The sequence below is a fragment of the Lonchura striata genome, chromosome 10, assembly GCF_050655825.1.
Source record: "Lonchura striata isolate lonStrDom1 chromosome 10, ASM5065582v1, whole genome shotgun sequence".
Taxonomy (NCBI): domain Eukaryota; kingdom Metazoa; phylum Chordata; class Aves; order Passeriformes; family Estrildidae; genus Lonchura; species Lonchura striata.
In genome coordinates, this window is record NC_140712.1 from 23215900 (window position 1) to 23243295 (window position 27396).

General features: G+C 41.3%; 1 protein-coding gene across 12 annotated transcripts in view; it reads right to left on the reverse strand.

Moving 5' to 3' along the window:
• The window catches only part of MEGF11 (multiple EGF like domains 11), a 255172-nt gene that overhangs the window by 194173 nt on the left and 33603 nt on the right, over positions 1–27396 (reverse strand). For all 12 annotated transcript variants that reach the window (XR_014957713.1, XR_014957712.1, XM_021552638.3 and 9 more), the window contains one exon: positions 2781–2893. The gene's annotated coding sequence lies outside the window, so the exon portion shown is untranslated. The remainder of the gene's footprint in view (positions 1–2780; positions 2894–27396) is intronic.

Below are 27396 nucleotides of genomic sequence, written 5' to 3' on the forward strand. Positions count from 1 at the left end.
GGCTTTTCCAAAGTCCCACAGCAACAATGCAGAAGCTTAGTCTGGAAATCCAGAGGGCTGACAAGGCAAGGATGTATTTATGGAAAAGCCACTGCCAATCCCTGTCCTGGGCACTGCATGTCCATGGAGAAAATTACTCTGGAGGAGCTGAGCTGTCAAAAGTCCCAATGTTTCAACAGTCAGAGCTGTGGGAGAGCAGAGCTCAACATCCCTGAGCACAGCATAGACAGGGGATGTGAACAACCCAGGGATGAGGCTGCACAAACTGGCAACCCTCTAACACAAATCCCTGCTAAAAATGCCTTTATTTGTGACTCTGGGCAGCACTGCAATAATGCCAAAGCACGGGGATAATTGTCTTGGCACTGTATTTCCAGGTTGTAATTTACCCTCCTTCTCCATCCTCTGCAGCTTTGGTACAGGGCAGGGCTGAGCAAGTGGGGCTAAAGAAAAGCTCCTTTTGATGGGCAGGTGTGGGCAAAGCTGCTCCAGGAGATGCAAATCTTCAGAGAGAGATTAAATCTAAACATAGTTCTGTGCTCAGTTTGTTAACTTCTGGAGAACATCAACAGCCTGGGTCTGTTACATTAATTACAAGCAGAAAGGCAGCCCGACTTTAAATCAGTAATTTATTGCCTGCATTTGCTTTCCATCAGTTATCAGGAACTGAAAGGTAAATAATAATTAATTCAAGCTAGAAATCAAACTTCTCCCTCACTCCAATTTCTTCTCCTTTGGTACCAACTGAAGCCAGTGTCCTTGAGTTCAGGAGAAAGAAAACTTTAAGAGATTTGCTTAGAATACACCAGATGCTAAGAAAGAGACTCTTAAGATCACTCATTCTTGCTGAAAATTACCCATTCTTTATATTGAATTTTATATATCCTTTATATTAAAGTATTCCCTACAAAATAAAAACAAATGAGAATAGAGCCCTGCTGCCTCACTCACTCTAAAGAAAATGAGGACTAAAGCAGCCCCATATTTGAATTCTGTAGTTCTCAGAGACTTCAATTTGTTCTTAAGAAAATGATGCCTCAGTTTAGTTTTTAAATCAAACAAATGTCAAAGAATTATTTATAATCCCTAATTGCATCCAGAATATTTTTTGCCATGTATTAGAAAGAGGTTCCAAACTGTTTTCTAAACTTGTATTGCTAATGCTCTGTTATTATCTGTTTGTGAGGGAGCTGCTTTGTGTCATTAATTTCCTAACTTTGTAAGTCAGATCGAAGATCAGAACCATCCAACTCCCCAAATCCAGCAGAACCTCATTCATCTCAAGTGTCTCTTTTTGTGACTCAAATGAAATATTTCACTTTGATCACTGTTAATAGAAAAGCCCTCGCACCAAAATGGAATGGTTGCTATTAAAGGAGTCAGAATAAAACTCTAAAAATAGGAGCACACATATTAAAAACCAATATCAAAAAAGAATCCAGTAATGACATCTAATGCTGTGCTTTCAGCTTTCACTGCTCACCACAGCACAGAGGAAAGTCCTGACTCAAATTCAGTGTTTGGGGCAGGTTCTCCAAGGAGGCAGCACCAGCCTTGAGGAGGACAATGCCTGTAACTTCATTAAAGCTACAGCCAAATTATTCCAACATTTCCAGAGCCTGCCACTCTCCCAGGACAGGCAGCCTGGTGGGCTGAACACCAAAATAAATGACACAAAGGTTCTCTGTGCAATCCCCACATGGACTCTGAACTTTTTGTCTTTCCAGGCCTGATTTTTCTTTTCAGGAGTAAAAGAAATCAATTTAGGTAAGATTTGGCAAGACCCTTTCAATCCAGAGGACAACCAGGTGGTTTTCACAAGTGTCTCACTCTGCTCATCATAACTGATGAGGTATCTGCTAACCTCCTTAGGCTATTTTCTCCTATCTTTCTCCTTCCTTAAAAATTTCACTATTTCACCTACAATATTGATACAAGTCAGTGGTTCCATCACAAAAGAAAAGAAAGCTCCAAATCTTAGCTACAGAAAATCTAGTAGGTTGCAAATCATTAATTTATTTATCTGTGGAGTCTCTTTACAAAAAAACTCCTTTGAGGAAACTGTGCTGGGGTTTGCAAAGAGACCTTGAGATGCAGATGATCCTTTAAACTTCATGAACATCAGAGTGTGGAAAAACCAGGTCTGATACTCTCCTGCAGCACTACCCCTGAGGGTAGGACCTACCTGCAAAGAAAATAAGATCTCAAAGAATCCTTGCTGAGTGAAATAAATATCCAATAAAGCTTTTTCTAGATGGCGAGGACTTGATTTTGTTAACATTCTTGTGAAAAAAAGACCAGTGTGTACTTTAAGTGGTCGAGGGAAAAAAAAGAAACCCAAAACTACAGGTTCAATTTCTCCTCTGCTTCCTTGGCTGACGGGCTAGAAAATCTAACTAAAAATGACCATTGGAGACCTTCGTGTTCAGGGCTTGAAGTGGTGAAACATTTCATTTTGACATCTCTGTCATAAAATATTTCATAACATGACTTTGACATGAAATTCAAAAAGAATTTTCAGTTCATGACAGAGTTCTAAATTGAATGTTTTTCCCTCAATTTGGGATGAAGTGAGCTCTAAACCAAGCAAAAACAACCCTAATTTTGTGTCTGGCTGTATGCAGAGGTGTTTTTCACTAGCCAACACCTTTCTTAAATCGTTCTGTACTTTCGAAGATCATAAAGTCGAAATGTTTATGCAGTCAGTTAACCTAGACTGAATTTTCCCCACAAATTTCCAAGCGACTCATTTAGCAAAGAGCCATGTTAAAAAGTCTTACCTTAAAGTGCTAAAAATTCCCAGTGGATCCTGTTTTTACCATTCCCCAGCACATGGAGACACAGGGCACATCAACAGGAGAGTGGGAGAAAACTCTTGGGAAGTCACTTGGCCCTGTGAGCAATCAGGAAAACCAGAAAACTGGGTCAGAGGAAATGTGTTTGGGGACGTGGAAACAAATCAAGGCAGAAATGGGACAAAACATTCAAAATAATTAGATAACAGAACATAATTGTGCTATTTCAGACCAATCCCACTATCCTGCTTTCAGGCAAGAGCAGGGAGCTTGGAAGGGGTGGAAGAACACGGGGGATGTAACACATCCCTCTTGCACCCTCCCAGCCTCCAGAAATTTGTTTCCTGTCATTTCTTACCTAATTTTGTTCCCATATAGACATTTCCTTCTTTAATATCCTAACAAGAAAGTCCAGTTTCTTTCAGGAAGTTTGATGTGAGTCCTTGAAAAAGCTTTCTGGAAATCTAACTGCACCTTCTTGATGTTCATGTTTCCTTTGAAGAGCTTTTACAGGTTAAGAAGGCTTCACAAAGCCATGTTGATTCTTCAAAAATATATTACATGCATCAAGATAAATAATTCTGTTCTTAACTCTGGTTTTTACCAAACAGGAAAATGAGGTGTGCCAAAATAAAAATTGGTCCTAGTATTTGTGTGGGAGCAATTGAGGAAAATTCAAGAGAGTGGTTGAGCCAGGAAACAAAAAGTTGGATTTCACTGGAGAAGCATTAAAGTGACGGAGTGTTTGCTGATTACACTATTTTAGTCTCTAAGTAGTAGCAAGCTTCCAACAAGCTGCCCTTGGTGGCATTCCTTCTTCTCATTCCATCTGAAATTTTCATGATAGTTTAGGCAAGGGATCATTTAAACACACACTTCATTTGGCTCCACATCAGATTTTGTTCGAAACAAGCTGTTATGAAAGCTAAATGAGGCCATGAGTTTCAAAACTGATCAGAGTTTTTTGGATGCCTCCATTTATGATTAATAACTTGAGATACCATGAAAAGACTGGATAATTTGCAGAGCTCAGGATACCTGCTCAGAACAGCTTGTTTTAATCAGGGCAGTGAAGAACAAAACCATTCAACCTCACCAGTCACCTCTAAAAGTTGTTGTCATGACCAACAGAAATATTGCCCGTGACAGGTTGTGGTTTTGTTTGTTTTTTAATGAAAATTTAAAGCTGTTTTAAACAGATAAACACTTCCAGGAAGGATCAGGTACTGAATACAAAAGCACTGACAATGTGATTCTTATCATCTGAGCACAGAGAAATTCAAGTGATGGAAGAAGTAGCAGAAACAGCAGACTGTGCCCTGGGCTGCTGTGTTCCCTCTGCTGGCACCTTGCACAATTAATGCAGGAGACAGGAGACAAGAATTAACATGTAATTAACATGACTTGGGAAATGAAAGAATAAACACAAAAGTCTGAGATTTTCACAGTTTATGGGGAAATCCTGCATCCTGAGTCCTGTGTGCTCAGTCCCACGGTCATCACCTCTGCTGCATCATCCTGTGAAGTGGGTGCTGTTCAGTACCAACAAAGGAGCCAACTCCATTTCCAAGATCTCATTTTAGAGGCTCTATTTTAAAGCCTGAATAAACACATCAGGGTCATAATTGCTGCAGTGCCCTCATGGCTCTCCCTTATACTCTCTGAACCAGTTGCTCAGTTTTCCAAAACGGGGCTGGGGGGCTGATTTCAGTGGGATCTGAACATCCAAAACTCTTAAGTTGCTTAAAGTTTCTAAGCTCTGAAATACATCCGTGTGAGTTGTGCTTGTTAGAGAGAACATTGTTACAGTTCCAGGGATAACTTATGGAGTCTGCAGATCTGCTTCAGTGCTAACGCTTTTCAGAGCTGACTTCTGGAGTCATCAGGAGCTTGGCCACAGCTAAGTGAGAATAAATAATGAAGTAAGTGCTGCTTAATCTATCAGATGTTATTTTTGGAAGCTCAAGATTGTTCCTTCAGTGCTCTCAGAGGAAAACTGGGTCAAAATACCACAGAGATGTGTCAGAGGCAAGAAATCTGGACAATTACTTCAGTTATGGCTAATGAAATATGTTTATCAAGAAAAAGACTGCTGGATGTGACTGAGCCTCTGCTTAAATCCCACTGGCAAAGATTCCAGGCCTGGCACTGGCTTAGCAGAGTGGGCAGGGCTGAGGTGGCTCCAATTTCCCCCAGGTTCTGCATCCAGTGTTTGCTATCTGAGACCACATACAGCACCAGGCTCTGGAACCTCAGGTGGAATTAATGACATTCAAGCTTTCAAAGTCCCAGAATCTTCCCCAGAGGAAGAGGAGTGGCCAGCCTGCCAGGTGCTTTGAAAATAAGCTTGTTACAAACTGAGAAGTGTTCATACACTGATGCAACAATGTGCAAACATGTTTGGCACTGCTCATCCATCCATGAGATTATTATCAGCATACAAAGAGGTGCAGACTGGATTTTATCAGTTCTTACACAAACTCCATGAACACTTGTGCAAAGCACAACTACCCATCCAAAAAGCTATTATTCACTACAATGCTAAACTTCTTTTTCTTAAATAATTGAACAGTTAATCAATAGTCCAGCAGAAATATAATGAAAATATTGCATTAACAACACCTAAAAACACTGCTGAACCAGTGCCCAAATCCACATAATTGCTGGCTCCTTTTCAGAAAGGTCAGCTTGGAAAAAGACTTTCTGTGATTTTCTGCCCATAATTTTGTACTTGTATACTCAACTACCAGTGTAAAAGTGGAAGCCAGCCCTTTGAACGTGTCCCTTGAAGTTATCAATCCAAACTCAAGGCCACTGAAATGTTTGTGCTCCTGGTAGTGCCTAAGCCTGAGCTGTCCTCCCAGGCCCTGCCAGGGACAGGGGCTGACCTTCCCTGGCACCTTCTGCCCAAAGCAGCTTGGTGCTGCAAGGCTACCAAGGCAAAACCCTGGGCCCTGAAGGATTTCACCACAGACATTGTCCTGCAGGCTGGGAGACCCTCCTGGGGCAGCTTTCTCTGAACCCTCTCCACTCAAACATGGAACAAGGAAAGTCAGGAAGAGGCACTTTGTGCCTTTGGCTGCTCCCTGCACCTGAGGGATGCAGCAGGGATGGCAGGAAGGGCCAGGCTCGGTGTCCTCCCCACTGCTCCCAGAAATGTCACTCAGTGGAATGTTAAAGCTGCTGGAATCTGTGTGGGGAGTCACACTGGCTCCTGACTGAACAGTGTATTTATATTCCCTGTGCCATGCCTTTTCAGGGAAACCTCCACAGACATTCCATCAGGAGAGAAGGAGTCTGACACTCATCAAAAAGCTCATCACTGAGAAGCCAAATGAGCCTGAGTTGAGCTCACACCCAGCCACCCACCCAGCCCATGTGCAAGATGGCAAACAATTACAGCATATGCCTCCTGAGACACTTGGAGCAACAAAGGCCTCGAATCCCAGAACACCCAGGATAAATAAAGCAACCTGAGTGTTACAGCCATGCCCAGATGAGGAAAAATGTTTCTAAATATTTAGTTTAAACACCTCAGCTATTGATTCCAACAGACTTTTTTACAGCATTTAAAGAGTGCACATAAAGTTGACCTGAAAATCAGAGTAACAAGCAATAAAATAAAAGGAGGTTCAATAGACGCACCATGAAATAAATTAACTGTGATCTGTGAAAGTGCTGTGAAAGTCAGAAAATAAAAAAAAACCTGTTTGAAAATGTAAAATATCCTTTACGGTTATATATTTTTAAAAATTACTTCTATTTGTCAAGAACAATTGACCCTTTCTTTTTGTCTTCATTTATCTCAGAGGAAAATAAAATGAAACAAACAGCAAAAAAGTCCCAAGTACAGTGAACAGCTGAGCCAGGGACAAATTAAGTAACACAGATTGATGGCTGTTGATCTACAGCAGTGCCATCACATCCCAATGCTACAGCTCATATTTTAAAGATCCATCTCTTCTTTTCCAGAAACAGGGCAGTATTTATGGGAGAAGGCTGATTTGCAAGCTTTAGAGCTGCACTGCAAATCCAGATTCAGTTTTTTCAATTTGGCTTTAAAGTTGGTGAATTCCTTGGACTTTTGAGGCACCAAGCCAACAAAAACAAAACCAAACACTGGAATAAAATTAACACTGAAGCGAAACATGTATTTTTAAAAAATGCTGCAGACAGGGAAAAGCTTTTTCTCTTCAGTAGCTTCACCAGGCAGAAAGGAAATAATGTTTGCTACCTCTGCATCTCCACCTTTACTGACCCCACTGGTCCAACAGCACATTATCCTCAGCTCTTCTCCTGGGGCTTTTCCTAGAGCTTTATCTTCCCTGGCATTCCCTATTACAGCAGCACACAGGTTTCCTCCTCCTGCATTCCATTCACCTCTCAGCCTCTTGAAACCTTAATCTAAGAGTTTTTAATTTCATAGCTATTAAAGACATTGATATCCCAGACAGAACATAACTTTTTCTGTGGATGTCTGGTAAGTATAAGATAAACGTTCAATCAATTTTTAGATTTCTAATGGCTTAAGAATTAGAGTGGCCACATAAAAACTGCCAATTTTACTTGAAATACAAGAGGTTTCCTCAGAAGCTGCAATAATCCTTTGGGCTTTCCTGTGTTTCTTACGGACACATCTGGAACACCGTCAATACTGGAGGATTGATATTTGGTTCAGTCAAAGCCTCAAGGTGGAAGTTCACAGAATTTATCTGGTTTTCAGAGCATGCATGCTGGTTACTCAGGTGCCTGGCTATAAACTGCCAGATTCAGGCATCCAACATGGAAAACAGGCTGAGCAGATGTGCCCTTTGCTAGGACACAGAGCTGATGCCATGGAGAAGGTGTGTGAGGAAGATTTCTGCAATCCCTGCTGGATTCCCCTGTGAACCAGGCAAGAGGAGTGCTGGGCATCAAGGGCTGCATTTGGGCTGGGGAAAGTCACTGCAAGAAGCAAAATATCTCTGCAATCCAGACTTAAACTTGGCTCTCTCAAGCACCCAGCACTGAGGGAGCCCCTCAGGCAACATCACCACAGAGGCCCCTGGTCACTCCCAGCACAGCAGCTGCACCTTCACTGAGAGGGGTCTCAGGGGGTTGAGGTGGGCAAGACCAGCAGCTGCAAACGCTCTCTGAAAACAGCCAGCTGCTACAGCCCTGTGTCTGCTTTCTCCTCTGTGTGCCCAAAACTCCCAGCAGATCTAAACAGTCCTCCAAAATCTCCTCACCTTTCCGGGAACCATCACAGACCCTGTTAGAGCACTAACTGCAGAGATAAACGAGAACATGACCCCAGCCTTATTTAATTTCACATCACTATGCAAAGCTCTTGACTCTGCTGTCTCCATGACCTACTTTATCTGTTGTTTATTCTTTTTTTTCTTTTTCCAGGAAACTCTTCATTAGGGATAAAAGCACCTGGCTTACAGTAACAGGGCACTGTGCAAAATGTCTGTCAAAAAGTCAAGGGAGGAACACTCATAAACACATCAGAAAGAGGAAACCCACGGAGAACTGCAGGATTGCAAGGGAGTATCTGAGGTGGAAGAAAGTCAAAGAAGATGCACGAGCCAAAGCCTCTACTGGTGTAAATGGCTGAAGTCCATTGAGTTCACTGTGCCAGTTTGATTCTGGGGAGAATTTGGATGTGCCAGCTCAGTCCGATGCAGATGGCACTGGAGCTACCCAGGTTAGAGCCAGAGTCTGTCTGCTGGCAGGAAAACAGGAGCTGGGAAAACCACTACGGACAAAACCAGACCTGAACAACTGGTGCGTGCAACTGCCTTGGCTTCCTCTTCCCCCTCTTCCTAAATTTGACACTAAAGACTTATTTAACTGTTTTGAGAAAAAAGATTAAGGAAAATTATAAAAGAGAGAGTTTATGGGGAAATTTTAGGACTTAATCTCCTTCATTTTCAGATGTACTAATTAAGGTTTTTTTCCTATCAGGTAGGACAAGCGCAGTTTTCTCTCTGTGTTCTTTTCACATGTACCATCTGCTGAGTCCTCTTACTGAGCCCTCTCCAGAGCTTGTTCTCAGCTCCACTGCTCTCAGATGACCAAGGACAACACTTCATTACCAGCCCTTTATCAATCTCTCTGCAGAGGCAAAAAAATCAGAGCTTAAAAATGGCTTATACTGCTTTGAACTTTGTGTAAAGTTTCACAGAGCTCACTGTGTGTTGATGTTCTCTGAGCAAACAGAGAACTCACTTATCCTGCTAATCAACCAAACCCAAGTCCTCCTCTCCACAAAGTGGGCACACCAGCTGCTGGCTGACAGGAAACAACAGAGCTCCCCATTTTCCTCTCCCATCAGATACCAGCCTCAGCACAGTCAGGAAAAAAGCACAAGCCTTGAGACTTTTGGTTTTGTTAGCACCACACTTGTGGAAAACTTGTATTTGTAAGTGTGAGCTGATGTTGATCTCCCTTGCAGAGCACAGCAGTAATGAAGGGTTTCTAAGCTCCCCACAGATTATCCCCCTCTTTCCACCTGCTCCACGTTTTTAGGTACATGCCATGAGTCCTGCTTCCCTCTTCAGCCATTTTTTCTGACCATCATCTTCCTGGTGTTGTTATCTCACACACAGCTGTCCAAAACTCCTCTGGAGAATTCCACTTAGGATTTTATGGGAACTTCTTCCTAGATCAACAACCACTTGCCACATCCCCTTCACAGATGTCACTACAGGCAATTGTCTCTCTCTTTATTTAAACTTCAACCCAACTCACTTGGTCTCCAAGGGAACCTGTGCAGTTTCCATGCTCTTAGCAATGAATTCCAGCACCTGCTGGGCCATGAGCTGCAGGGTAAAGGGTAAAGATTGTATAATTTAGTGATCCCTCTTTTGCCACAGAATAAACAAGTTTTCTCTGTGCATGAAAATGTTTGAGTGGAAGCAGGACAGGTGATTGTAAACTCTCTTCTGGCCACATGTTGGAATCTCAGTAGCCTGCACACCACTCTTGTGTCTCACCACCTCTTCCTTCCTTCTTCCATGGCATTACTTCCTTTCATGCAATTCCTTTCTTCAGATATGGAGAAGCTAAACTCCAGCTCTCTCCTCCTGACCCAGCTCTTTCCATGATTTACTGCTGCTATAGCTGGGCCACACAAATCTGGAGATATTTAACAGCTGTGCATGAGCCAGAGAAATCACTGTCCAAGAAAAAACTGCCACAAGGGGTAAATAGAAAAACACAACACCAAAATACCTGAACAAATCATTGATTACTAGTTTATAACCTGGGCTATTCAAAGAATAGCTCCTTACACAGATTTTTGAGGAATGTGCTGTTAATACAACTTGAAATATCCTTTGGGTTATCTAGCAAAAAGACAGTGCAGTGTGTGCTCCTCATCTGCTGAGGAATGAAACCCCTCATCCTCTGCCAAAGCAGACTCAGGCACACACAGATGCAGGGATGGGATGTGTTTTGCTCGTCTGTTTATTTGTTTAAGCTTGGAGCCCACCCACCAGCCCAGACATTCATTTCTCAGCCTGTTTCAATTCTTTGATTTGCTAACTAGGAAATCAAACAGAAGGTGGGAGTAGAAATGAGTAGGTGGGAACCAGAGCAGTCAGAAGTTTTTAGAATGTTATTCTAAGACCTTAAAAATCTGAAAATCGGAAGTAGATTTTTAAAAATTACAGTTAACTTCTCATTTTTCAGACACTTTTTTTTTCAGAATTCTGACTCTGACCAAGTCTTATCTGTCTGTAAGTTATTCCTCTGAAGGATTTTGTCAAAATCCTTTAAAACCTCAATGAAAATAGGCACAAAAAGGCCAGCTGGTATGTGGATAGTGGTTTAGCTCTAAAAGATGTTCAAACTTCACAATCTAAACAAAATATTTACTAGTAATATCTCACCTTATTATCATGAATTGAAAGTAAATTGAAATTCCATGCAACTGAATAGGCTAATCACATACATATACACATACTTTAAAATCTAGGCTTTTCATGTTCTTAAGTATAAGCAATTAAGGGTAAGAGTAACGTTTCATAATTATGTCATTGATCTCAATTCCTTTTCATTTTCCTATAAAAGCACTAAACTTACATAAGACGCATCTGAGGTTGCTCCTGTTGCTCAGATCCACATTTGTTCTAATTCAAATATTCACCTCATGGCTTGTTTTGGGTTTGTTTTTTTTTTTTTTCTGTTTTTGCCTTCACATGAAATAAAAATTTGAAAATTCTGAATGTATCATTAACTTTGAAAAAAAATGCTAAAAACTCATTTAAAAAAGAAAAAAAAGTCACAGGGAGCTATGGGAAATTCTGTCTTAAGCTGGCCTACTAATTAAAATCAACTATGCCACATTATTTCCACTGTTCAAAAGTATCCGCCTACAGATCTAAAATCTTTTCCGAATGATTAAAATCAGGAATAAAAAGCCCCAAATCTCTTCCCTCTTTCATGTGGAGCCACACAGAACACACTTTTGCAGCTTTCAGAGTCCATTAAAGCATCACCTTTGAAAACAGATGCACAAGCAGGCCCAGGAGTGATTTATGCAAGCGGGAGGCTCAGAACTGCCAGCGACTCCTCATGTTCAAAGCACCCCCAGCAGGCTCAGCAAGGTCCACTTTGGATCACTTGTAATGAGGATTCTTCAGACCAGAAAATCAATAATATAATTAGTAAATGGTATGTTATTTCTCAGAATCTTGCTGCAACTTATCCGCCTTTGATCAAGCCGAGTTGACTGCTAATGACATTTAATATTAATTAATGAAAATGCATGTGATAAAAAGTTCTTTGGAGAATTATCTAATTATGTACCGCAAAAAAAATGAAGCGTGCAATTTATGTTGAGATCAATGACTATTGTTTAGGCCACTCTGAGAAGACATTGGGGTTATGAGTTACCTTTAGCTCTGCTTTCTCCTGCCTGTCAGAACCACTTAGAGCAGATGAGCCACGTCATTAATGAGCTTTGTCTCATTAACAATGCCTAGGGCTGCAGGTAAATCCTTCCTCAGCTCTGGGACAGCACCTACGGAATATTTGATGAAATTCACTTCTCTTTTGACAATAGGTGATTGACAGCAAACCATCACGACTAGAGGTACTGACAAAATAAATAACTGTGGAGATTAAGCAGGATTTCAAAGGAACAACTGCAATCCTTAGGGAACAACGATTACAGAAAGGAAAAGTATTTCATTAACTCATAGAAATGCAGCACTTTGCTACCTCTCACTTTGACTGCCTGAGACCCCAGCTACTGAGAAACATTTACATTTTAAAATATTCCAATTTGATGTAACTTGTCTAAGTAACTCATGATTGTCAGGCACAGGAGAAAGGCAAAGGTAAATTCTTCATTATTATGAAACACTGCAGGATTCACCAGAAACATTGTACCTGGTTTAATAAAACTGGTTCTAAACTAAGAAGGAAGGGTGGAATAAATGCATTATGTTAACACCATAGGGCAGGTTCTATTAGGTCCCATTTCCCAAGACATTTTGGCTTTTTGAAAATATAAATTGGGAAATATATATCCTAATGCTCTTTCTTTATATCAGCCATCTATAGTAACTGACCCCTGGGTTTGGGAGACTATTCTAATTCCATAATCTGAGTACACAACTGATTTGCCAAGGTACTCACCTTTTCCAGCACAGGTGAGTAAAAGAGGAACAGCTGTCATATTATCTCACTCTTCTCTCTAATAACCATACAGAGAAGTATAATAATACTCAGAAATTGTCAATGTTCTTACAGCAGCTCCATCAATTCCACATTGGACATTCCCTGTTGCTCACTGGCACACTCTTGTCAGTGTGAGTGGGGAATACTGAATTTAGAAGTAAACTAAGGTTTTCAATTATCTGAATTCCTGGGAAAAAAATGATAAACTTGCTTCATCCCTCCCAGTTTTGTTTCTTTTGAAAGGCAACGTGTGAAATTGCTGAGAGCAGAACATTGGCTAAATAGGTGCCACTTGTTCTTGCCCCAGATGTGAAGGAGCTGGTTGCTCTCAATGCAAAGTGATTAATGATTGCTTGCAATCAGCCCTGGAAATCATTGGCATTGAGTGACAGAATGATTCTGTGACATCACACAGCCTCACATCTGATCCTTGTTCTTGGCCACATTGCTCCTCATGCTGCCATTTTTGGCACCGGGAGTGAGCTCAAAAAAATTATGGCCTTTATGATGTTCATGAATAAACAAGTTTTCACATGAGAGAGGTTTCTATTTCTTTCTGCCAAATTTATTCTTCTGTTCACTCATGACCTCTCCCATCCCCACTCTGCCTTGCAGGAACACTGCTTTGTACAAAGGTTCTGACATTTTTCCCTCTCTGTACAAAAATACTTTATTGAATCAGTTCTGGAACACCTGACTGCAACCAGATCTCTGTTCTCCTCTGTCCTATCCAAATGATGAGCCTCTACCTCACAGCAAAGACTGTTTATTTTAGTTAATTGCAGTTAATCTTTGTAGTTGCTGTGTTAAATTTCTTGCTGTTTTTACAGTGCACTAGGTCATCCAGTTCTTCCTCTATTAAAACCCACTGATACTGAGAAGATCATTAGTCCCCCAAATTAATCGTGGAGTGCCATTCGAGCAAGCAAGGAACAGGCAAGAACTCTGACATCTCAAAGCTTTCCCAGCTAAAACTCCCAAAACATAATAAATAAGGGGAAAAAATTGCAAAGGATTCTAGAGTCAAGCATTCAAGTCACCAAATTCTTCTTAATCCCATCAAGTTGTCTTTTATCATCAAAACTTTACATCTAGAAAATAGAAATGCAACCTCTGGGCCCTGCATTCATATTAATTAGAGGCTAAAGAGAATTTCATGAAGAAATAGCTGGATGCTCATAATTCAGTGTATAAAAGTGAAACTCAGTTTGATAAACCTGCTCCCTGTATTTCATTATTTGCAGTTTGCTTTCAGTGAAAGGTGTACAAGCATAAACAACTGGGAAGGACGCCTGCTTGGTAAATAACTTGTGGAAAATTTTAGAGAGGTTTTTTGGCCCAGTCTGCAGTGGGCCCTTGTGCTCAGTGCCCAACACAACCAGTATGACCAGTATGACCAGCACAGGTCAGGCTGCTGAGTTGCTGGGAACAACAGCAGCAGTGACACCTTGGAAGGAAATTATGTTTAAGCCACAGAAAAAGATGGAACAACATCCTAAGTGTCAGAGCAATTTTCCACCTTGGTAGCTGAACGCCTGAACTATTGCTTGTTTTTGCAGTGGGATTATTCCCAGTTTCTCTCTGCTCAGCTCTGAATCAGCTCAGAGATGTGTCATAAACAATGTTTGCCTCAAAGAGCCACGTGGGCCAGCACCGAGGAGGGACTTAATGAGGAGACAGTAATTCCATAAAAAAATAAAAATAAAGAGCTTGGTTCTTTTTCTGTAAACATCTGGGTTGTAAATAACTGTAGGCAGGATAGCATTAGACTGCCTCTGACTTAACATCATAAAGATTGAGTTCTTAATTTTAATTTAAAGCCACCGTAATTTTCAGTTTGAATGGGAACATAATGTTATAGTCTGGTAGCAGGTACCTCAGAAATGTAGCACAAATTGCAATATTCTTACACTTTTCACAGGAAAAAATGAGTAAAAAAATCTGTATTTGTTAGGAATTGTTAAAGGATTTTCCTAGTTCAGTAGCAGTGCACAAAAAAAGTTTAATTTCAAAATATATCAATTTTCCAGATTCAAAACAGCTTAATTATTTTCATGGTCTAAAAGAAATCTTAAAAAAATGTGAGGTATAAAAGAATAATTTGTTTCCAATGGTTAATCCTTCAAAAAGTCACAGGGAAAGAGACTCAGGATTCAGACATCATTAATGGTGGAGCAATTGCTGAGTTCTATTCCTAGAAACAAAGAAATAAAGACTACAGCTGGCTCCCAGAGGCAGGTGAGTTCTGGCTGACCTGCCAGGAGGGCTCTGAAAAGGCTCATTCAGAATCTAATCAAACTGCTGGTGTGGGGAAGATAAGGCTTGAGTATAATTTTCCAGAAAATACTCTTTAAATGGTTCCAGTCACATTTTTCTACTTGATGTCTCTCTTCAAGCTATTTTGATTCCTGTTTTCATTTTCCTGGAACTGCCCTCAAAGAGCCAAGTGAGTCAGTCCCTGACACCACCAAGCCCAGTGCCCAGGCAGGGATGGATGTGAGGATCTGTGAGGAGCTGACCCCTGTGAGGTGTCAGCCCAGGGATGTGGTGAACATCCACCTCCCACACCTTGCTCAAGCCCAGGGGGGTAAAACAGGCCTTAGCAAAAATACAGGGGAACACAAGACAAAGAACAGCAACTGCCAATCCAACCTCTGGGGAAAAAATATCCCTGCAGGAGCCTGAAGTGTCCCATGGCTGTGCTGGTGGGAAGCCAGGCTGTCCTCACTCCTGGTGAGGAAAATGCTCCCACTCCCTGTGGATGCTGACATGGAACCTGAAAGATGCTCAGTGCCTCTTCATTTTGTTGGCAAATATTGAGCAGAAGAAACACAGCTCTAATACAATTTTTCTTTACCTCACTCCTAAGGAATCCAGCAGAGTCCTGAAAAAGCAAATCCACCTGTGTGATCTCTTTCTTTCTCTGATGTGGGTGATAAGCCAGAAAGTTGTTGGGCACCAGGCCAGGGGGAGGGAGCAGGGACAAAGAAATGAATGAGAGTAGAGGTAATTATAGCACTTAATTCGATTAGGTGCAGATCACCAATGAACTCTTTTGCCACTTGTTTTCTCCTCAGGGAAATCTCACTTTCCCAGCTTTAATTTAATCATGGGAAAAATATGTCAAATATTGATTATAACTAGAAACTGAAGTCTACTACAAGCATGTTCACATTAACACTTTCACTCAGACATGACCTGGAAGAAATCCTCTGTTTGTCTTTCTTCCTTCCTGATTCCTGAACAGACTGTCTTACAGAGAACAGCATGTTCAAACTTACAAACATCAGTTTGGGTGATGAAAAGTCCAGGAGGGAATATGTTAAACCACTAAATTTATGTTGCTTGTGATTCTAAGTGTAACCAAAAGACACATCTTACATCTCTGAGAGCAGAACACAATAAAGCCTCTGAGGAAGTGCTGCATATCAACACAGATTTCCATTTATTGCAGTTTGAAATAATACTCCAGACAAGTCCAAAAGTCAGAGAATTTTTCAGAAACGCTGTGAAAATCCTAAATGGGTGCTGTTTGTTCATGACCCTTGAGAAATGAATGAAACTGTGACACACAGACACAATGCATTAGACTGGAAAGCAGGAACAGGAAATTAATAGAAGATTCTAAAAGTGACCCTCTGCCACTCCTCCACACCTGCCCACCCAGGCCACACTCTGCCCTTTGTTCTTTTGTCCATTCCAGACTCACATGGATGGCACATTTTGAAACTCAGCAGTATTAGAGAATGGCAATACACAGTTTCAAGTCCCTGAGAAAGTTCCCAAGACATCAAAGATTTGAAATGAATTCAGATCTTTTAGAGGAGAAGTAACAGTGGATGCTTTACCACACACCTGTCTATAATAGTTTATGTCATACTGCAGCCCCTAAACTCATTTGAAGAGGCAGGGATTAAGGCCCCTGGCCTAAATCAAGAACAGGCCTGTGAAACGGAGTCAGTTCCCACCCAAATTGCCAACTGGAGATGGGCAGCCCTTCTCCTGTGACCGGGAGCTCTCCCTCCTCCAGGGCAGTGCACAAGCTCTGGCAGTTTGATATTTTGGGATGGAGGAAGGCTGTGCTCAGCCAGCCCTCCGTGTGATTGCTGTGAGCCCAGCTCGGAGCAGGGTGACACTGGGCTCTGTGTGCTCCCAGGGAAGCCTGCACAGCACAGCCCCTTCTGGAACTGCTCTTGCATTCTGCAGGTCATGCAACACGGCCTTTTATTGCTTTATCTGTACCTCTGTAAGGAAAAAATCTTTCAGAGCAAACTCAAAGGAAAAACAACCAGCTTTGCTGAACCTCACTGAAGACATTCAACGGCTGAACAGTTCTACGTAGATTAAATTAACTTTATACAGCCTGGTTTTACTCACAAGTCCTATTTGATTTGGAAAAATCTAGGATTAACAGTATTATGCCTAAACGTGTAGCTGCAGAATGTGATCTCTGTGTTCAGTAGGAGATGCCTGCCAAGCCTCAGCAACTACAGAAAGGGAGAAAGCTGATTTCAGATAATATTTGAGTCCCACAAACAACCAGGAAAACTCAGGAAAATTTCTCCAGAGACACAAAATAACAGCCAGTCGCATATTCTGATTTTACAGACATAGACTTTCTGGAAATCTCCTGGAATAACAAGTGTTTTCTCCCTAACCACTCCAGTCATCTGTAAGAAGAACTAGAGAAAGTTCCTGAATATTCTGCCCATGGTTTTGGTTTGAGTTACTAAGTAATGACATTGTTAGAGAGATTAATGTTAGAGCTTAACTGCTCCTTTAGCACCTGTCCAGTCCATGCCTGACAGAGGAAGATAAATATATTTATAACACACAGCAAAGTGAATAACAAAGGGTTTATAAAGTTGTCTCTGACAAAACTGACAAGTTGTAGCTGGCAGCTTTAATCAGCTCCCAGCTGAGCCTGGGAAATTGGAGGGAACTGAGCACTGACCTTTCTGATGAATCTCTGAAGGAAGGTTAAAGTTTTGTTTACTTTTTTAATGGGCAGAGCTATCAGGTTCTGAGACCTTTGGATAAAAGGAGGATTCCTGTGCAAGAGCACTGTACACTGTATTTAACAAAGTCATTACTGGGTTAAAACTGATTTTTTCCAGTGAAGGATATGGCCCAGTGTTCCAGGGATGAAAGTTCCTATAATGCCACAAATAACTGCCAGATGCTGGAAATGTACTAGATATGTTTTTCATGTCTTGAATGTGAAAAATGCAGTAGAATGTAATTTAAATTTCATTTTTACAGATCAGTGGTTCTTAAACCACCAATTTGATTTATTTTTCAACAAGTATTCAGCTCCAGCTTCTTTAGTATGGAAACAGTGGGATCTTTCATGTACATTTATTTAACTAGTACCAAGAAGACAAATTCTTGGTAATGACCAATTATTTGTTCAGCTTTTTCAAAGTAAGCTATAATTTATTATATTGCAGTATGTATAAAATCCTAAACCATCACTCTCTTAAAAGTGAATTCCTTGGAGCCCTGTCTGAGGATTGGGAGATCCAGCAGCACTTCCCAAATGTTTCACCTTACAGTGCACACCCCACTGCAGCTGCTGCCCAACTGACACCACAGGGGACTTGGTTTTTCTGAAAGCCAAAATTGTTTTCTGATTAACAGCATTCTATCACAAAAGTGTCTGCTCTCGTTGCTGACTCAAGTGTCTACTCCATAGGAACAGCTGATACAGAGACCTCACAAGAGTTTAGGAAGGTTGGTAAATCAGGACCAAGGAGGGTTTTGCAGCAAACAAGCTGCAAACCTTTTACTTCTTCACAATCTAATTCACTGATTGCTTTCTGTCCACTGCCTTCTAAAAAATGAGCCCCCAGCTCTAAATCATCAGCACACATGGACTCACAGCCCTCCAAAGCTGTTTGTGAACCAGTCACTGTGTCACTCACTGTACAATTTTTCAAGCAGCACCGAAGGAACTTGGGCATTGATTTTTTCCAGAGCTGTACAGGATACACCTGAATGTCCATCAACAACACTTACACCAGTAAAACACCTCCATGTTCAAGTTTGCTTTTTATTTTTCTATGGTTCTGCTTCAATGGTTTTTACCTGGTAGCAGTGGCAGACACTGAAATTTGGTTTTAGATCTGGACCATCCAAATTTGTGTGTACAGTGTTACATGAACATTATACACACCTGTAATGTAGAAACATAAACATGAGCATGATAAAAACACTTCCTTCAGTTTGACATCTGTGGAATTATTAGACTGGACCAGTTATTTAAAGGGAAGATGACAAAGGACCTCATGGCACACAATTGCTGTAATGGAAAGGCCCTGACTGTAATTAAACCTCTTCTGTTCTCACACGTTTTGTTCAGAAATGTTTCCAGGGCATCAGTTTAATGGTGAGGGGAAATAATTTAAACTTCCCTTGTGAGATAAGGCTGTGCTGTCCTCTCAGAGTGAAGGGCATGAGGATCAGGGCCAGGCTGGATGGAGCTTGGAGCAGCCTGCTCTAGAGGAAACTGGGATTGGAACAAGAGGGTGTTGAAGGTCCCTTCCAACCCAAACCATTCCATGGACTCTGTGACCATTGAGAGGTAAAAAACCACATAAATGAAGCCCAGTTCCTGCTGCTCTCAGAGAAAGGCTCTGTTTCCTCAGCAGCAGAAAACAGCCAGTGAATTATATCCTCTCTGAAAGCATGAGACAACCCACACACTGCTGAAAAGTTTTTATAAATTGTGATGGATGACTCTGGAGCTTCTTCTGCCTGCTCCTGCACACGAGAACAAGGATCAGCTGATGAAATTAAAAGGGAACATGGAAGTTGCATTAACAAAAAATAGATGTTTATACTACTACAAAATTAATATGTTGGCATTGCAGATCTATATCCTCATTTAGCTGAGTTACAATCATTAAAATATACAAACAATATTATTAATATCATGGTAGGATATCAGTCAAAACCTTTCCCACCACCTAGAGCATAATAAAAAAAACCAAGTGGATTTTACAGTAATAAATCTCTTAGAGTGTGGGTCAGAAATAATTTATATATATATATAATCAATATATAAATAATTAGGATTCTGGTTTATGGTTGAAGGAATTCACATCCTGATAGAGAAATGCAGGAGAATTGGAGCACTTCCTCAGCTGATAAAAATCACCATATTGTCACTATCACTGCTGGTTCATAGCACTTGCAAAGTTGAAAATATTATAGAAATAAAAAGAGATTTAAAAAATGCTACATTTAGTCAAAGCAGCAGTCCAAGTAGTTCAGATCCCTTACTATTCACATGCTGGAGGCATGCAAGTGAATCTGGACTAGAAAACAGTGGATAATTTTTCTCATTTGCAAGAATGCCTGATTTTTCATACAAATTCTGCCAAATGAGGTATTCACAGCATCCCACTGAATCTCACCTCTGAGGTATTCACAGCATCCCAGAGTGGTGTGGGTGGGAAGGGACCTTAAAGCCCATCCAGTGCCACCCCTGCCATGGACAGGGGCACCTTCCATCATCCCAGGCTGCTCCAAGTCCCATCCAGCCTGGCCTTGGATGTTCCCCTTCCCTGACCCAGGTACAGGACCTTGCACCTTGGTCAAGTGCTGTTTCACATCTTCCCTTTTCATCTTTGTGTAACTTAAATTTCATTTGAGTTACAAGAGAAACCAATTTGAATGTCTGATCCACGCACTTCAGACTGCTCATCATTTATTATATAAATTTACTACCCATTTCTATTCTAATGTGAGCAATTTCTAGCTCTTCAACAGGCTAAAAAGCGTTTTGCTACATTTCAAAGCATTCCTGTCACATCTGTAGGACTCATTCAGCTGCTAGAGCAGCAACATTTTGAAACTTTATTTGCAAAATAGATTTATTTCTTATCTAAATTGTGTTGTTCAAAATGCATTCAAATGCAAAGAATTTTGTGATTCTAATTGGACTTTTAAAAGTGTTAAATCTGCTCTATAACCAGAGCATCACATGCTACCCTTCTCACTTGCCTGAGGAAGTGAGCAGATTCCTTGGATTGTTTCAAAGCTTCAGTGGAATGAGTGATTCAGTTAAACTCAGGATCTGAATCCAAGTGATTTACACTGCAAGGAAAGCACTTGGAAGAGCTCCACTCCTGTAGTCACAGAACAATCTCATGGTTTAATTCATTACTTTCACCAACATCAGACTGGAATTAGCTCCCTGACTGGAGGAGAGCTCCTTCCTGGTCAGTGAAACCAGAGGCAGGCTCCTGAACCTGAGTGCAGGATGGATAGGTCACCTCGGATTCTGCATGGAGAGCATATTAAATACATCTACATATATCACTCTGCTGGCAGACTCAGGGAACAAAAGCAGTAAAATATTTCCTCAGGGTAAAATACAGCTCCCAGGAGTGAGAAAGCCTGAAGCAAAAGGTTATTCTACCCAAGACAGATGCTGGATGCTTTATTATTTTTGGGCGGGGGGGGGGGGGGGGCGCAGTGGTGTTGTTCTAATATGTGGTGTTCCAATTCCTGAGACTTATCCTAGCTGCCCTTTGAAGACCTTGGAAGCAAAAATTCCTTAATGACACTGATGGGCAGAGAGGGAAATGGAACAGAGAAGTCAAGACAGCAGTGCAGAACCATTCCATGTTTAATGAAACACAGGGAAGGATGATGGATGTAGATAATTACCTGCAATTTGTATCTGAGACAATCTTGAAGTAAAAACACCACGTAAGGTTTTAAAAGTCCAAGGTGAGATTGCAGGTGGTGTAATTAATGGTAGGCAAAGCAGTCAGTACCTCAGGGAGAGGAAAGGGCAAGTGCTGGTCAGTATTTCAGGGTTACCTGTGTCCACATAACTGGAGATGACTTTCAGCACAGGCTCCAGCTTTCCTCAGGACAGCTAACAAACACCTCCTTCTGCTTGAAGGTCTCAAAGAGCAAGGAAGGAAAAAGATCACACAGGACTAAATCAAGAAGAAATTAAAATAAAAATAAACACAGTGTAAAATTTTCAACAGGAAAATCTACAAAATGTATGGAAAGTGAATATAATACAAGCAGCACAGTCAAAAGATAGAACAGTAGAAGCTCAGCAGAGAAAAGGCCCACACTGTGCATAAAAGGCCCAGTTGGATAATCCCAGAATCACAGAATGGTCTGAGTTGGAGGGACTCAGAAGGATCATTGAGTCCAGCTTTTAAGTGAATGGCCCATATGAGGACCAAACTCACAACCTTTTTCCCACTGTCTAAAACTCGTGTTTGGAAGGACACTGAGCTCCCAGCTGAGCCCACTCCTCACAGCACCAGGCAGAGCACGGGTTTGTGTTCCATTTCCAATCCACTGACCCACTGCTGAAATGTCTAAACATCCTGAATTTGGGCCTTTGTATCTGTTCCCATGCCTTGCTGCAGGCACTGCTCACAGGAAATACGCTGCATTTTTTGGATAATTTTGCAGGAAGGGCTGAGGGGCAGAGCTGAGTGGCCAGGCCAGCCTGACTGGGGACTGCTCAGTCCCACAGCCCTGTGATTCCAGACTTAGGGGGCTCATCTCCATGGACTCTCCATGTGCTACAGCTCTAACAGATCCCAAGGCAGAGTGTGGGGCATTGACTCATCAAAGTGGGGAAGAATCCAAACACTGTAACAGCATTTTTATCTCTGGGGAACTTTACAAAGAAACATCAGTTAGGGTAGAGGAGAAAATAACAGCCCAAATATTTCAACCTTGGAAATGTCCTATTAATGTATTTCCAACTTCTCTTTGTATGGAATGACTTGCATACAAATCCAACAGGACTAGACACAGCAGCTTCTGAACATGCATACAGAGGTTTGGGGTTTTTTCCTTCTTTTTGAACTAATGAAAGGACTAAATATTGAGGGTTTTCTTTTTTCTTTTTTAAATTGAGATTTACTCCCTGCTGTCTGGAGAGCTTCTGATAAAGCCACTGGGATCCTCAAATGTAGAAACCACAATTTAGGAAGCAGAGGAAAAACAAGGACTTGAATGCTGAGACAGAAAATCATCCACAGACGGTGAAGGATGGAAGAATTTGATAAAACACTTGGAGGGAGATGACTTGGGGTGTAACCCAGGTGAGGAGGCTTATCCAGGGTAACTGTGTTCATATCTTCTCCTGTCCTACACATTGATACTCCTCATTCCTGGGCATGTGTGCACATGACAAAGAGCCCTGTCTCAGGGGAAGGTGCTGAAAGAAGAGAAGACTGAATTGAGAGCTCAGATGCTGTTCTTAGCCAGCTCACAATCAATAGACTTATTCCTGCTTCATTATTATTTATATGGTGCAGTGTGGAAGGGATGGAGAACTCCCATGCTATTCCATAGGCACGAGCACAGAAAATTCTTCTAAGGCCAATTTATACCAAGTTTCTTTTCTTCAAATGCCTCACTCTTATGTTTACACCTCTGCAACAGAGATAAAGGTCTGTCTGCATCGGGGATTTTAACAAGATCCTTCTTTTCTCCTTGGTCCAGACATAAAATTTAGCCAGGGGGAAGGAAAATAATTTCTAAAAGCAGGCCAAGGTTGCCCAGCTGAGATGGTGCTCCAGACTGTTCCATCCCCTGTCAATAGCCACAAGCAACCAGGGGCAGCTCCCTGAACCCAGGGCCCTGGGGTCCTACACATGCTATTGTGACTGTGGAGCACAGAAAGCAAGGACATCTTCAGCTCTCAGTGAAAGCATTTTTTTGGTTGAAACATCATTCCTCACTGTTTGGAATGAAACCCATTATTACCAATTAACCTGCTGTGAACTCATATCACTGGCTGAATTGAGCATAATTATTCATCCATAGTAATAGCTAAAGTAAATTCTGGCAATCTCGGCTAACATTGACTTCTCCTTTGGGAAAATTTTCAATGATGCCATGTCCTTGGTTATGTTTCTAAAACCTTTTTTGTGTTAAACTGCAACTGAAAGTGTATCATTATGACTCATTTCTTCTTGTTTCATAATGTTGTTTTCTTTTTTCTTGCACAAACATCTATAAGTAAACTCTATTATCAGCTGAAAAATTACCTCCACATGATCAGAAACCTGATTTTACTTACACAAAGTTTTAGCATCAGTAGTCTGTGTAGGTTGTCTAAAAATAAATTTTGAAATTAGTTGTTACTTTTCATAGCTTTTTAACCACACAGTCTGATGAACCACAACCCTGTGAGCAAATGCAGGCATAAATTTTGGTTTGAATTTATTTCAGGTTGTCAAATGTAATTTACTAAGGGAATACCTGCCAAAAAAGAATCCAGAGGCAAACCAAAGTTGTCACCTTAAATTAAGTGTGGTTCCTTTTTGTTAATCTTTCTACATAAAAGGTTGTAAAATAGTGCATTAAAGATGCAGTCCTCTTTCCTAATAAAAAGGCAGAGGTAGAAAAAACAGAATAAAGACAGAATGTTTCTCTAGCTGAGGGAATGTGCTCAAAACCATTGAGTAAATGCTCCCTTGCTCTCCGAGAACTGCAGGCTGCAGTTTATTCATAGCCCATGTGCAAGGTGTGGAATGAACAACCTGACCACAGAAGAGGAAGAGCAGCAGAACATCTGCCTAAGCTTAGCATCACCCTTTTGCACAGCAGAATTACTCAGAAGGGCAAGAAATCTTTTGTGATAGCCCTGGACATGCTGGAGAGATCATGTTCCCTCCACTGGAACTGTGGAACTCATTAAGGACAGGATAGATCTGGTTCTCACTGAAGACATGTTTGACTTTCAGAGTCAAGAAACTCTGAATTATTAAACCATGTCCAAACCTTTGAGTCTTCACACCCATCCCCTCCTCTCAGCACAGGAAGGTTGTTCTTGCCTTCAGGGTCTGAATCAAGCAGTTATTGCTCTTTTCCTCCCTGTGGGTTCCCATCTCCTCCTCACCATCCATGTCCCAGTTGTTCACCTTAACCACAGGCAGCTCTTTGTATTTCCTCCACACCCTTCCCCTGTGTAAAACTGTCACAACTGATGCTCAAATCCTCCCTCCCAGATCCTGCAGGAAGTTTTCTACCACAGCTCCTTTCAATTAATCTGTAGCAGCAAAGAAAAATTCCAAATTTAGTTCCATAGTGGGAAAAATTTCTTTAACAAAAGGGTTGTCAAACCCTGGCAGTATTGGAGGCCCCATCCCTGGAGGGATTTAAAAGTCCTGTGGATGTGGCACTTGGGGACATGGGTCAGTGTCCCTTGGCAGTGCTGGGGGAACAGTTGCACTTGATGGTCTTAGAGGGCTTTTCCAACCTAAATGATTCTGTGAATATGAACTGAAAAAACTCAGATTTGACAGCCCTGCTGGCTGAGACATTCCCATGCCCCATTGCATTAAATTGAAATAATTTTAATCTAAACTAGGCAACCAAGTCTTATTTAATGCCCTGTTCCTACAACAACACCACTTTGGTACAGATGAGGATTTATGACTTTTGTTAGCCCAGGTAAACTTGTGTGCAATAGAGCTGGAAGGTTCCTTACCAGTTTCTATGACAGGACTCTACTCTGTGCCCAACTCCCAGATTTGAAACTGGACTGGGAATTCTCAGAGGCTGAAGACACTTCTAATGGGCCAGGGAAAGGTAAGTGAGAAAAAACAAGGCTCCTGGCATTTGACTTTTATTTGCTATAGAGAGAGCCATCCCTAAATTTGAATGTGTCCAGGAGTCACTAACTGAGCTCAATAAAGCAGATTTGTTAAAACTTCTATCTAAAAAGCCCAACTTTTTAGCTGAAACTCCTGAAATGTTTTTCAGCCCACAGGTCACTCTTTTGGCCTTTGATATGCCTGTCAGAGACTCCTTTGCTGATCAAGCATCTTCTTTCTCTGAGTAGGAGCTGAGGCCTCTATTTTTGGAGACAGGTGCTTTCTATATCCCCTCTGTGGGCAGATTTTTCACCAACAATATTATCACCACCAGGAAAAATGAATGTCCTATACAACTCCTCTGCCTACAGTGGTCTAAAAGCTGGGGTTTAGCAAGTGAGAGGCACGAGCACTCTGGCTTTAGTCAGATTTATATGCACCTCTGCTGTACCCTTGGCTCTTTGCATAGATTAAAAGACAATATTCTACACAACCCATTAAGATCTTATCATATTAATTGAACTGCCATTATAGCATTACCACAAGCCATCTAAGTAATCACTATATGATAACTCCTTATAAACCAGTTCAGTGACCTCCCAGATGCCTGCAGAAACCGTGGGGTTGGCAGTTTGCCCTGAAAGCTCAGAATCTGGCAAATAACTCTTAAAATAAGGGACCTTTTTCACCAAAATGAAGCCTCCTAGTTCTCTGTATAGGAAAGGAGAATAAGTGTTTTTTTTTTTTTCTTTATGGAAACATTTTTGAAGGTTTAAATAATGTCTAGACTCTGTTGAGAGGGAAAAAGGAAAAGATGAAGCTGACACACTTTGAAGATCCATCATTATCCATCATTTGAGATCAAGAGGAAGACAGTTTTTACAGGCCAAAGATCCAGATTCTTATTTAGGGTGGGAAGAAAGAGTTTGCCTTTACCCAGCAGAAACAGTAGGATAGTGGCATCAAGCAGACAATCCACCCTCATTTTGATAGAATGTGAATTTCTCTTGGAAGAAAAGACTTAGGAGAGAATATCCTGGTAGACAGATCACTGGAGCTGCTCACCCTCTGCTTCTCACAGAGCTCTGCAGTTTAACCCCAGTGGTTCCAGGCATGGATTGGCAGGAACTCTGGAGAACTGTGCCATGCTCCAAGGTGGGACACAGGCAGCTGCTTTCTGCTGCTCCCAGAGAGTTGTGCACATCTCCAGCATCCCATGGTGACCACTGCTTGAGTTGAATGGATTCAAACCAAACCCTAAGGATGACTGGAAAGCCCAGCATACAAAAGGGACATTCTTTGAGAGCTCATATAAGCAACCCATACCTTCATTCTGTGGGATATTTCCCAGTAGGTTGTAACAGAACTACACCGGGTAAAATATTATAGCTAAATTACCGAGTAAAGCCTTTTAAATTTTGGCATCACTAAACAATATTTTAAAAAACACTGTGTGGTTTACAACATGCCCCATCTGATGGCTTGAAGGTTTCTTGAAGCTGTTTGCAGTCTTGCAACACACTGAGTACCTGGGAAGATTCATGGAGCTGAGAGAAACCAAGTACTTAACACTTTCCAAGACTGTGAACCTGCAAATTTTCTGTCAAAATCCATAGCAGCAAATATGTCAGTAGCTTCCTTCAGCTTCACCTCAACCAAACAGATTAAAAAAACAATTTTTTCCTCTTTTTATTCCTTTTTTTTTTAACATGTTGTACCACCCCTGTTACCAATTCAAATACACAATGTCAATGTCCAACTAAAAGTATTCAGGGAATATCTCACCTGACAGGCAGCACAACCAAGTACCTGTGAATGGAGTGATAGTGAAATGATCCCTGCATTTCCTACATCCCAGCTTGTCTGTTGAAATCTGACTTTTATATTATTCATAGAAGAGCCATTATCTGAATTTTCACTTCTACAGTACAAAATCTTCAGCTCTGGTCAAAAGCTGTTTAATTTACAATCTCAAGTCTGAGCCATCGATTTTGGGTCAAGTGCTCCTGCTGAATAAGCCCCTCTGTTACCAAAGTGACACACGGGAGACTTCACAATAACAGATAGGGAACACCAAGATCTATCAGGTCACAGTAAGAATGCTCTGCAGTGATGCAAATCTCAAGTTTCTCTGATAAAACATGGATCAGGGCACTCAGAGAGCCTGTTCCTTCCCACCCTCTCCCCACGGAACAGCTTCTACCTCTATCTCTCTTCTTGTTTCTTGTTATTTCCCATTTTCAGCTCCCCAGCCCGGCTCAGTGCCTCACAGCCTCTTTGACATGTTAACCTCCCAGCAAACCAGACACATTTTTTCTTTCCTGGCACAGAGGATT